The 12,800-nt window shown below is 38.6% G+C and overlaps 1 protein-coding gene across 4 annotated transcripts in view; it reads right to left on the reverse strand.

The window, feature by feature from the left end:
* The window catches only part of TMEM117 (transmembrane protein 117), a 212,957-nt gene that overhangs the window by 166,975 nt on the left and 33,182 nt on the right, over positions 1–12,800 (reverse strand). The window lies entirely within an intron of this gene.

Here is a 12,800-nt window from a genome sequence, read left to right on the forward strand (position 1 = left end):
CATTTTATCACAAATCTTTTTACAGGTTGCTTCCATTTAGATAGGCTCTAACCGTGTGATTTTCAACATTTCATTATAACTTTTACAACCAGCAGAGTTCTCCATCACAGTCATGCTGATTCTTTTACAGTAAAAATGTCTCTAAAAATAAATTCCTAACCTACACTTTGCTAGGGGAGAACAGGTAAGAGGCAAAATATTTCTAATCTATCTGCATGGCACTCAAGAATTTTCTGTAAGAAATAATTTCATGGAAAAAAAAATTGCATTAGAAAATATAGGCTTACTGCATGCATATATAAATACCACTTAATCATGGAATTCCGGAATTTGGTGTTCAGCTGTTTTTATATTCATTTATTCCTAGATAGGTGAATTGCATGTAAAAAAAAAATATTTATTTTAAAAGGGGAGGGAGAAAAAATCTTGAAATAAGAGACTCTCAGTAATGCCTTAAGACAAAAGCATGCATCTTTACATTATAAAAAAATTCAGTTTTTTTTTTTTAGAAATATACATATATCATTAATATTCCATATATCATTAATATGTATGAGCACCCATTCCTAAACACACACAAACATGACATTCTTAAATACACTGTCCATTCTTCCTCTCACAGAATATCCCTACAGAATGGACGAGATAAAAATCTCAGTGAATGCAACTGCATTTTGTCTGAATAATGCTGAAAATGTCATGTTAATTATAATGCTTTAACACTAAATGTAATTGAACAATGTTAACACAGAGAAAGCTGTGGGAACATGCATTATAAAAAGTTCATTAATTTAGCAATTTTTTCTGCCATCTGGTATAGCCATAAGTAGTTGTTTGCCCATTACTCAATACGGTCTTTGAATTCCTGAAGAATTTTGGACTGATTATTAACTTTTACAGCATGTGGTCAATGTTTTATCCAAAATAATAACAGTCTCAATTTGCAGAAACCAATGTTTGGCTACCTAGCTGTAAGAATGTGTTAATCACTAAAGTTTAATTTAAAGTTTTAATTGCACAGCACTGTTCTGATCTAAAACTAATTTTGTGAATTACAGAAGAATTTACATTCTTATCAGCAGGCAGGTGGAAACATCAGTAAAGCTCATAAGCAAACACAGGACCACCACCATAAGACTATGTAACAAAACTTCCAGGAACTTACTCAAGTGTGAAGATGCTTTGGGTGCTGAAACTCCACAATATACATTTTGAGCACAACTACCAAAAAATAAAAAAGGGTAGCAAGTCCTGTCTTTAAACTTTGCAAACTAGTGTGGCACAGAAAATAAAAACATTCACTTCAAAATCTGTAGACGAGTGCACTGGGAAGAAGGCTTAAAATGTCTGTAAAGAAGGCTGAAGAGATTCTAAGACGCTATTTGTTGCTTACCAGTAAAAGCAAGCAGAGTTTTGCAGTTATTACCAAGCAAAAATCCTGGATCATCTTATGGGTATTCTGACTAAAGAACTCAAGATTTGGCACGAAGACTCACAGAGTAAGCCAAAATCAGAACTGGAAAAAAAAATACATGAAGAAAAAAAAAAAAAAAAAGTAGATTTTCAACCATTTTTCTTTTACTGGAATATATTTCATTTTTCTAAAAATTTTCACAGCTTCTGGTTGACAGCCAAAATGTGAAAACTTTCTAGCTTGGGTGACAATCAGAAATTTTTGAACAAAAATATAAAATGTCTAGTTTAGATGAAAGTAAGCAATTCCTGTTAAATTAAAGGAAATATTTAGAAATTCATGTATATACGAGTACATCTCTTAATCTGTTGATTTGTAGAGGTATTAATATATTAATGAACAAGTGTTACCTGTGAGTTGGGTGCCCTCTTTTAAAACTCTAAGATAACTGCAGCAATCCTACAGATTTACCAGATTTATCACAGCACAGCTGTATTTACATCACAGTTATAGATTCTCTTTGAACAGGCCCAGAACATATGGAATTGCTGAAAATGCAGGTAAATAACTTTTTTAAAGGACATATTATTGCTGTTACGGTTGTAGTTTTAGGTTGATGGATGGTTATAACAGCAGACAAAGTCACAGGGAGACGTGTACTATCACTAGGTAAACTCGGGTGTTTCTGTAAAAAATTCTGTGCTCTGACTTTTCAAGATGACAACAAAATGTGTTTTACAAATGCATGTACTTTTGGGGGTACTGCAATCGCGAATGCTTGAATAAACTCAAATAGTATTTTCTCTGAGAATAAATCTGGTCTTTTATTTTCTTCCATTCTCTCTCACATTACTGAAAGATGCAGACAACAGATGGATTGCCCTCTCTAACAAAAGCAGTTTAACCATAACACTAGAGCTATAACCTGGCAAGGACTACCTTAAGTGCTCAGTTTCTTTCACACAAGTAGTCGCATTCCAGTGTGAGCTACTAAATGCATACAGGACATGGGAAGGCTGCTAGCAGAGGCAGTTGTCCCAGGCCTTCCCCTGTAGGAGCTGGAAGCAGGACATGGGCCAAATGTGTGAGTCACATCAGCTGCTGCTACTGCTGCTGCCAGGGGAAAGCAAGCACCTATAAATTTTCTTCCTGAATTTTCCATTTCTTTCTCTCGCCTGTCCTGGCTTTCATGTTCAGCAGGCTGAACCACAACTGTGCCCTCCACTCCAGCAGCCTCACAAGGCTGCCAACCCACCTGCTGCTACCACCTACTTAGTCACTGGCAGAGGTGACGGGGACCAGTTTGTTCTCCATTCCCCAGTTCTGTCAGGACAATAAAAAAGAGAACACAGCAGCAGTACCTAGAGCATGCAAATGACTCGCTAGGGTGGCAGTTGTGCCACGTGTTTTTCCATTCCAGGTACTTCTTGCCTTAGGGGAGGTTCAACCAAAGTGAAGAGGGATGAAAAGTGCCAAGCAGCATTTTCCTTCTTAAAAAATATGCTTTTAGTGGAAGTGCTCATTAATAAGTTACTATTTATTAAAACTGTATTTGTTTTTGTCTTGTATGAATTAAAGTAAATGGGAAAGAGTGACATTAATGGACCAGCTCCTCAGTTAGCAAGAACTGGCAGAAGTTCCACACAGAAGTTATGGCCCAGTTCTAGTTTTTCTTTCCAGACAAAGGAAAAACCTCCTAATAGTACAGATTACAGCTTTACAAACTTCCTAGTTTATGGTGAGAAGAGATCACCTGAGGATTTGCTTTCCTATACAAGAAGGCACACAGATCATCTTGAAAGGCCTATATCCTAACAGGCCTCAGAAGGTGTCTTAGGCCCTTCAGCCTCCTACATTACGATTACCCATAGACATATGGCTCCACATCATGAGCTGCTATGTAACACACTAACATTAAACAATGTTATTTTTTTCATTTGGAACTCAACAATTTGGGTTAGAGCCAAACATTTCAGTCTTCAGGAGACTGGATGCTTGTGTGTCACTGGCAAAGAAAATGACACATGGGCAAACGCAACACTGGGCAACTCCTCAATGGGCAAGAGGTCTGACAGAGCAGAGTATTTCCCCAAATCTTAACAGACAATGCCACAGTCACAGTGTGTGATTAAGGAAAAGCACTACATGTCAGTTCAATTCAGAGTGGTATGAAATAAAACAGCAATGTTATAGCCCTGGCCCATACACTGGAAAAAAGAAATACATACAAAAAAAAAAAAGTCACTGAATGCCCACAGGATGGGCAAAGGAAAAATCTGTCATTGTATTTGTGTTGTGAACAAGAACACTTCAAAAATGGTCAAACTTACTATATCATCAAGAAATGAACAAGCTTACATGAAGTTTGGTTCATATACTCTTCACATTAATACAAACACATTGACTGATGTTTTGAATATTTTAAGTTGTGGATTTTTTTACATTAAACATAAGACTTTAAAAATAAATAAAATAAAAAAATAAAATACATAACAGTGGTATAAAATATGTAAAAAAAATACATAAAAAATAAAATACGTAAACAATAAACTTTTGCATAAGGTATAACTACATAGTGACATGGTCAATTTATTTAGTCGGTCATAGCCAGCGCAGGAAAGGGTGTTTATTGCAAAGGAGGAAAGGGGAATCAGTCAACACAGCCCTAAGACATTAACAAAGTCACATCAGTGTCACCATAGCAACACCACAGGACAGCTCTGTCACTGCCACAGGCTCCTTGCTCCTCTGTCCAACCCAGGGCTTGACTGCGACTCCTCGGGTGCTGGACGTGCTGCTGGCTCTCACATGCTTTTCCCATGGCAGCTGCCAGCATCCTTTGTAGTTGCTGTTCTTAGCTCACAGGCCTGGCTATGTTCAGCACTTGTAGTTCTTCCCTCTGGAATCTCTGATCAGGGATAACCTTCAACTGGTTTAGCTTGGATGATTTTTTTTTTTCCTCCCACTATGATTTTCTTCACAAACTCCTTCTAATTTCAGTCATTCCATCAAAATGGTTAGCACAGCTCTCAAACTGATCAACCTGACTTATGGGTACTTCATGACAGCACAGCTCCAACAGTGCCTTTTGTTTTTTGGCAGGCTGTGATCATGCTGACCACCAGCAGGATCTCAAGATGTATTAGGGAGCTCTTTGGGAGCTTGTTTACATCCATCCACCCTGGGTTCTACTATTATTCTGTCGTGGTTGTTCTGTGATCTGCAAGACTTACTTTGTCCTCTGTCTGCACAGAGAGCATGGTTTGGAGAACTGTTTTTCTATTTTTTTAAGGGTTTGGGATTTCACAACCACCATCTTTTAAATTAAAAATTTTAATTTTATTTTTTTTTTAAACTTTGATTTTCAAGTACTAATGTTGGCTCAAGATATGAGGTTCTTCAATCACAGTTACTTATAAAACATGGTTTCTTTTCTGATGTGATCTCCCTAGATACCCATGGCTTAGGATCCCAGCTAGGTTGACAACCTGAAATAAAAAGCCTCACTCGAAGACCACTTCAAGACTACTGTCTTCTGCTTTCTTGGAGCAGTATTTTACATCTGCAATTCTTAAAACTGTACTAAACTTCCTGTTCTCTCTGTATATTTGCACAGTGTACATCTGTCATAGCCTATGTTAGCCCATATGTCTTTTGAAGGAATCCCCATTTTCTGCATACTCTTTAGGAAAGACTCATAATGTCCACAAAGGATTAGTCTCTGGGAATGGCATAGAAGACTTATGGATTTGAAATCCTTCCTTCTGGCAGTTCACAAGAACTTGAAATTTCTGAATTTCCGATCCTTGCCAACTGAGCAGGTACAGATATTAAGACCTTTTTTCTAGCCGAGTGCTTTAACAAGAGAGCATAACAAAACCAACAAAAAAAAAAAAAAAAAAAAAAAAACAATTTACACTTTGCCTTATAAAACAGATATATACAAAGGATACATCAACATAAAGATCATGAAACACGGTTGAGTAGATACATCTATGAAGGCAGTCCGGAATGCTAATACAGATCCATTGTGGACCTTGCAGTTCTACAAAACCATAACAGTAAAACACATTCCTGTTTGTTCCTAATGCTTGCCAAAAAATTAGGCTAATGATGACTAGACCTACAACTGCTGAAAAGCAAGTAAGCAAACTAAAAGACAGAATCCTGTATAAGATCTGGTGTAAAAACTTCAGCAAATACACATTTCCAGGGACACAATTATTTTTATGTAATTGCAACAAGGGGAAAAAAATGGAACTGTGTATCTATTCCAGACAAAGGTAAAGTATTTAATAGAAAGCTCTTATTGTGTGTGTGTGTGTGTTTGTTTGTTTATTTGTTTTAATGTATATAGCTGCTTAATTATTTCAGGTTGTTAAACGAAACACAAACCCTCTTTATACACAATTGTCAACTGCAGAATGTTTGGAATGGGGTCACAATTCACTTAATCACTTAAACAGAGTCTTCTTCAAAATAAGCCTTTGTTAAAATTAATTAAAGGAATAATTTTAATTCCCAAGTAATTTCTGCTATTAATATATACTTTGCAATTTCACACTTTTTCTGTAAAAGAAATAATCTGTAAAATGCAAATACACCAAAAAATGTACTTTCTCCTACTGCTTTATAAGAATAACTGAAACACACTAACAACACATATAATAAATTCATTCCAAACCACCTCCTGACACATTCCACACTCAAAGAAGACAACCCTGACAACCTGTATTATAGCCATAGTAATGTCACAATTAGCAACAGAAGAGAAAATGGCATGTCTAAAATTTTAATGACACTTTACAATGTTGAATAATGATACATCTCAACATCTGCTGATCAATTGAAAATTGATTCATCTAAGACAGCTGACATTTGTGAGAGAAGCAGTTGCAACTCTGACTTTTGGATATTACATGAAAAATACATCGCTGGGTTATAATTCTAAACCTCGGGGCATTATTTACTGACACAGGCTCACATAGAATAGAACAGATTTCCTTTAGGCAATATTTTCTCCATTTAAAGCAATACAACTGGAAAAAAAAATCAATACATTTTGGTACCAATTTAAATTATTTTAGTACGTTAAGCATACAAAAGTCATATAAAAGACAAAAATATGGGACAGTTCCTACACAGTTCAAGAACCAGAATTCCTTCAAAGAAGAACACTATAAATTAGGGACCATGAATTTGTTTGTGGCACACAAAAGTATTGGAAAAAAAGTTTGACAAAAAGAATCCCCTTATACTGCGACTGGATTTAACTTTTCCAACATTAAACTATGCCCTTTGCTGCCACCGCGTGGGCCTTTTCGGGATACACTCGGAAACTGAAAATGTAGTTTTACAGAACGCTAGCAATATTCTTTTTTTCCTTCCCTCCACTAAGTCATCCTTCCCATTTTATTAAAAAAAGATAGTTTCAGATACAGAGCTAAATAAATAATCTTTATTTCATCTCTTAGATATTTTGCTGCTTAAAATCACTGCAAAAGACTACAAGTCTGGTTAACAGATAAATAAATGCACAAGACCCTCATGTTTCAAAAAAGCGTTCAGTGATACTTTGATAAAAGAGATATCACACCTTCCCATCTGCACTTCAAAGAGATTAATCCTACCTGTTCAGACACTACTAAGTTAATCATCGTTCCATGAGTTATCTGCACAGGGTTAGGGCCTAGATGGGACTAGCAGTGGCCAAAGTTACTTGGTAGCTGTTATAACAGAACTAATTAGAATACCTACAGCCTGAAACACATGTAAATGGCTAATTCTTATGATTAAAATAGATAGGGCTCTGATATAAGATGGCTTCAGTTTGCTGTGCAGATTACATGGGCATTGAAAATTAAATACAAGATGTTGAACTGAAAAGTGTTGAGAAGAGCCACAACTCCAGGCCCTGGATTTAGAGGTCTGCCACCCAACATAGGCACTTGTGACAACTTGAATCCACACCTGACGCACCACACAGTACATTTATACCAAGCACATTTCTATTAACCTTCACTCTACAGATAAAAGCCTCCCTTCCTGTGAAACCAAGCTGGAAGTGCATAACAGCATGCCTTGTAGCACACCATATGCCTCTGGTACTGGGGACTTAGGGTACTGAAACATGGAACAGACCACAGTGATGGGATCAGTCCTCTTGCAGTGGCTGTGGGCAAGAAGAGGATTCTGTAAACATCTAAAGGGTTGGCCACTGTACAACACAAGGGATAATAAAAGGTCAAGGAGAGAGCTACCGCCTTTCAACTGCTTTTAGCTTTTTGACTGAGTCCAAAGTCAAGGTGCAGAAATCAGATCTCTGGCAAAGTAGCACAGTCTCCCGTTAACAGGCAACTGGGGGAGGACACCCTGGAGCTTGCCAGCTGACTGGATCTGCATTCTGTGAGCTGGGAATCACTGGGAAAGCATTAAGAAATCCATAGCCCAACACAGCTCCAGTTTCCCCATGTAACAGGCAGAGCTGGACTCTGATCGGTTGGTGGGGTTTTGTGTGCGTTTTTTTTTTCTTTTTTTTTTTCTCCTTTTTTAAAGTATGTGATACAGTAAAACATTTTTTAAAGTACTTGTTATTCTCACATTGTCTTTGTTACCATTTATTATGTGAACGTATGTACTTAAAAAGTTTTTAAAAAGTCTTCAAGCTAGGTCATGCCGACCTGAACTTTCTGGAATGTCACTCTGTGAAATGTTTTTATTGTTTAATCCTCTAAGGGTCTTACTTTAGCACAATGAGCTCTTTGCTTTTACACATAATAGTTTTGGTTTTGCTGCAAATGTTCAGCAGCATTCCTGCTTTTCCAGTTTTACTATTTCTAACAGAAACGTTGGCTGGGTGTTATTAATAACATCAGCGCAAGATATTATAAGCATTTTAAGGACCTAAATCACCTCCCAGAAGGTCATGAAGGTACTTAGGAGATCAATCTCCTGCTGAGGGCTGTATGGACAGGGTCACCCTGTTCAGGGCTGGGTGGGGGGACTCCAGATGTGCCTGCTGGCACACCATGTTCCCAGAGGGACTGTGCAGTGACCACTCCTGACAGACAGACATCCAGCTTCCATGCAACTGCAAGTTCAGTGCCCCACAGAGCCTCCACCTTGGGTGCATTCATTGCCCCAGGTGAGTGGCTGGGTGCCGAGGCCTGCTGAAGGTCGGATAAACTCTGTCACAACGACTCACCCTGTCACAACAAAGTGACACTAAACTATCCCTGGCGGGCCAGGAGGCACTGGTTATATAGAGGAAATGCCCAATTCCTGCCCTACATGGGGACTGGGGACAGAAGGGCCGGGTGGGACCCCAAGGGGCTGATTGTTAGCAATGGCTCCTCCACTGCCGCTTCCTCACAGCATGGCCACTCCTACTCACATGGCAACAGTCTACGAGCTCTGTGCCAGGCACCTGATGGGCCTTAATAAATCATTAGGACAATTCTAAGAAATCGAGCATGGATGGTGCTCACACAACAGCCACCTCCACAACAGAGGAGGTCTCCCCATGGCAGACCGAGGTGTTCAGCCAGCAGCCCATACAGATCAGGTGCTGTGACTGCCCTCTTCATAATGGGTATTGGATCCTAAGAATTTTTTTTTTCCTCTGATGCTGCAGCCATGGTGATGCCACATTAAAGTTGTATAGCCACTCCTCATTGGCACTTCACCTGGTCATGGTGTGCTACCACCACATCATACTCTTCAGCCTTGCCCAGCAGCATTGGCAGTGCTCCAGTTCAGCTTCCAAGCAAACTGGAACTCGCCCCTGCCCCCCATTTTCAGAGTAGTGGGTAAAGAAAACATTATGGTTAAGTGACAGGAGCTGCTAGATACTTTTTGGGATGGAAGAACTGCAAAGCAGATGCTGGATTCCATAAGAGAGCAGTCCCTATCTCCTTATTTTCTGTAACTAAGGGAAAAAGAAAAAAGAAAAAGAAAAAAAGAAAAAAGAAAAAAAAAAAGAAAAAAAAGAAAAAAGAAAAAAAAAAGAAGAAAAAAGAAAAAAGAAAACAACAACAACAACTTCTGTTCAGTATATGCAGGCCTGTGTCAATGGAAATAACATTCAGAATATGAACTGAGGTTTCAAAGCAGGCTCCCACAGATGTTGTAAGATGGATAAAGTATGGAGTAAGTAAGGAGGGATTTTTTTCAGCCATGTGAGGGCAAAAACAAGTGCTGAGCAAACAAATTGACATCAACTTTAGACATCCGATAGCCTGTTTGCTATGCCTTCTGGACATGTTGTGCAGAGGACTGTTGTGCAGATGAACCATAGCATTCCGACCTTGCACTTCTGTTCATCTGCACAAAACCATTGCAAGACTCAGAATGTGAAGAGCAGATCCTCAGGCCAACATGCATCACGTCATGGCATACCAGCATCCCTCTCTCAGTGCACTATATCGCTGGGTAATGTAGACATACACCCATTGAGAAGATGTAATCGGTAATGCCCTTCTCACTACTTCAAAGCCTTAAAATCCCAATTTACAGAGGAAATGAAATGGCCTCATTCCCACTGCACAGTGCAGCCTCTGGCATCATTTAAGATAATATTTCTTCTGATCCTCTGCAATTGGTTTTACTGTGCCTCTAGTATTAAAAGTATTCCAGAATAAATCTTTTCTCCTTATCTGAGCATAAAGCACTCCTTAAGGTTACTTTGGTTTACACAGAACAACTTTTTCTGCCTTAGTCTCATAGCAGCTTTGACAAGGCCTGCTACTCTATTCTGTGGGAATTGTGTTGGTATGTTCCCCAGATCTCTAAATCATTTGAATAATGGCTGAACCTTCCTACCTCCAGATTGTTTTCATATTTAGCCTCTCTCTTCCATATCTTTCTTGCTCAGAAGGACCAGTTAGACCAAAAACCAAACACCTTGTTCCTGTGCCTCAACCCTGCTGGGCCTTCAAGATGGTTACACAAACTTGCCAGTAATTTTGTCTTGCTGTTGGCATTTCATGCCTCTTGACTATTTAGGAATGGTTTGGTAAGTAATTAAAAACACACTTAACGAAAAAATCCCTTAACTACAATTACCTATCCTGAAATAGCACCTAAGAGACACAGACCTTGTAAAATGAGGCCTGACTGCAAATCCTTTTATCTTAACCCTTCCTTCAGCCCTGGGTTAAATTATCGTGCATAAAGCAGGCATCCTTTCCTCCTTTCTGTCTCCACAGTCTGGTCTTCCAAAGCATCACAGTAGGCTTAACACAATACTGACAGAGAAATTCTCTGTTAAAGACCTTGTTTTTCTTGGGTTCTGTGCCTGTCTAGGCTTCTGCTTACTATTTTCAGGGATGAGAAGGAATAAGAAATAATAGCTGCAGATCATTGTCGGACAGCTTTTCAAATATGTTTCCTCAACCAGATGTCGAGCTCTGACTAAAAGAGCAGTAACAAAGTACAGTGGGTCAATGCAATAAATGGTGAAAAAGAAATGTTGCTGAAAAAAAGAAGAGGCTTAAATTAAAAATGATGCTTTATAATCCCTCACAAAAATTTCAGTTCAAATAGTTACACTTTCACCTAGAAAACAGCTGTATAATGTATATTCAAATACCAGCAACTCGTTCTCTTTTTACTTTTTTCCAGCAACTTACAGTCTGTGCCATTATCCTTTAAAGGATACATCCAGACCTCAACTTTGCCACATTAAGACACATGTGAAGTGTCTTCAAAAATACTCATAAAAAAAAAGATAAAAATCTTGGCAATGGCAAAATGTACCTTCTTAGAGATAGAAACATGATAGGACTTTAAAGCACTCCTGGCATCAGTTTATCAGCCTCTCAACAGGATATTGCTTCTGCTGCAGTCGCCCAGGCTGGCATGCACATGCAAGACATATGATTCTCCTATTGGTGAGCCACAGAGGAATTTTCATTGATGACATCAAATATGTGACATACGGGAACTTTTCAGAATCACTCTTGGCAGCACACAGGGCAAGGTGAACCAAAGACAGAACAAGGAGCAAAAATATGTAAAAATAACTAACTTTTTTCTGCTCAGTCTTAGTAGACAGTATCTGTAAGTCTTCCACAAGCTTTGTATTGGAAAGATATGTATTCTGAGTGCCTGTGTTTCATAAGATCCCATGGGAATGAGGTCTACTTATCTCTACAAAGACTGTAACTATCATACAGGTGGACTCTGACCTTTCTCCTGGAAGCCAGTTCTTCTGATGCCAGTCATTTCAGTAAGGTTCTGTAGCAAAATACGTGTACAGAGGTGTTGTTTTGTACACAAGTACAAAACATGAAACAAATGGCTTTCACAAAGATTATATTTACTCAGGAGAAAGTAATCTACTCCTTAAAACATTGTATTAAGACAATGTGAAGTAGTTGGCTTTAATGATGTTTGCCTATTGTTGTAGAAATCCTCTTTTTGTAAGTATTACACATTGTTCTATCTTGGCTTTGAAATGGCTGATCCAATAGCTCTGTTTGTTAGGTTGATGTTTTAGGTTGTGCAGTTTGAAACTGACACTTTTTATTCATTATCTGCTTGCTGTCTTTTTGCTGCAATGCACACACAAACAGCCTTACCAAGCCTCCACACACTTCAGAAAGTCAGGGTGATTCCTGGAGCACGCCATGATCAGTTTCCCAAAATGATGGTAACAAACCTAGGGCTAGCATCAGTTTCAGGCACGGAGGGACCTGACTAGTAAGTGAGAGGATAGGTTGACTAACACCAGCTATTTTAGAAATATGCTGTGCCTATCTATTTCCATGAACGTGGACACTGATTGCCACGCAATCTCCTCAGTGCTGCTAACGGAAGTGTGTAACAGATAGGGGCAACAGGAATGTTGACAAGGACAAGTGAACTCTGGTTGCCAGTCATGAGCCAGCTTTCAAAGCAGTTAATGTTTGCCTAATAGCCAGTTATAGCTTCTGAAGCTTTAGAAATACCAAATATAAATCTTAACATAATACCAATAAATCATATGACTATGTAAATAGGGAAGCCAGAAAGCTGTAATGCTCCCACGCTCCCTACTGCAGGGAGGATTATTCTGCCTATTATTAGGCACCTATTCATATTTACCACATCATTACCATGATCATTTCCCGGTCATTTCTTCTAAAATATTGGGTGATTCTGCTGTTTTACCCACCTTGCCCAAATCAATTTAGTCTTCATGACATATGATTAGCTCAGCTGCTCTGCACTTGGTTTCATTCAGTGACACTCAATCTATTCTCTACTCAGGGTTTGTTTTATGTCACATTGTTAAGATGACTTTATACGCTGCGTATTTTTGTTGACAGCCAAAGATTTGTAACATGCCATGCCAAGGTCCATTTAATAACACTTCATCAGGTTCTGTTGATATGCCTTTGATATT

The sequence above is a fragment of the Netta rufina genome (genome assembly GCF_964035555.1).
Source record: "Netta rufina genome assembly, chromosome: 1".
Classification (NCBI taxonomy): domain Eukaryota; kingdom Metazoa; phylum Chordata; class Aves; order Anseriformes; family Anatidae; genus Netta; species Netta rufina.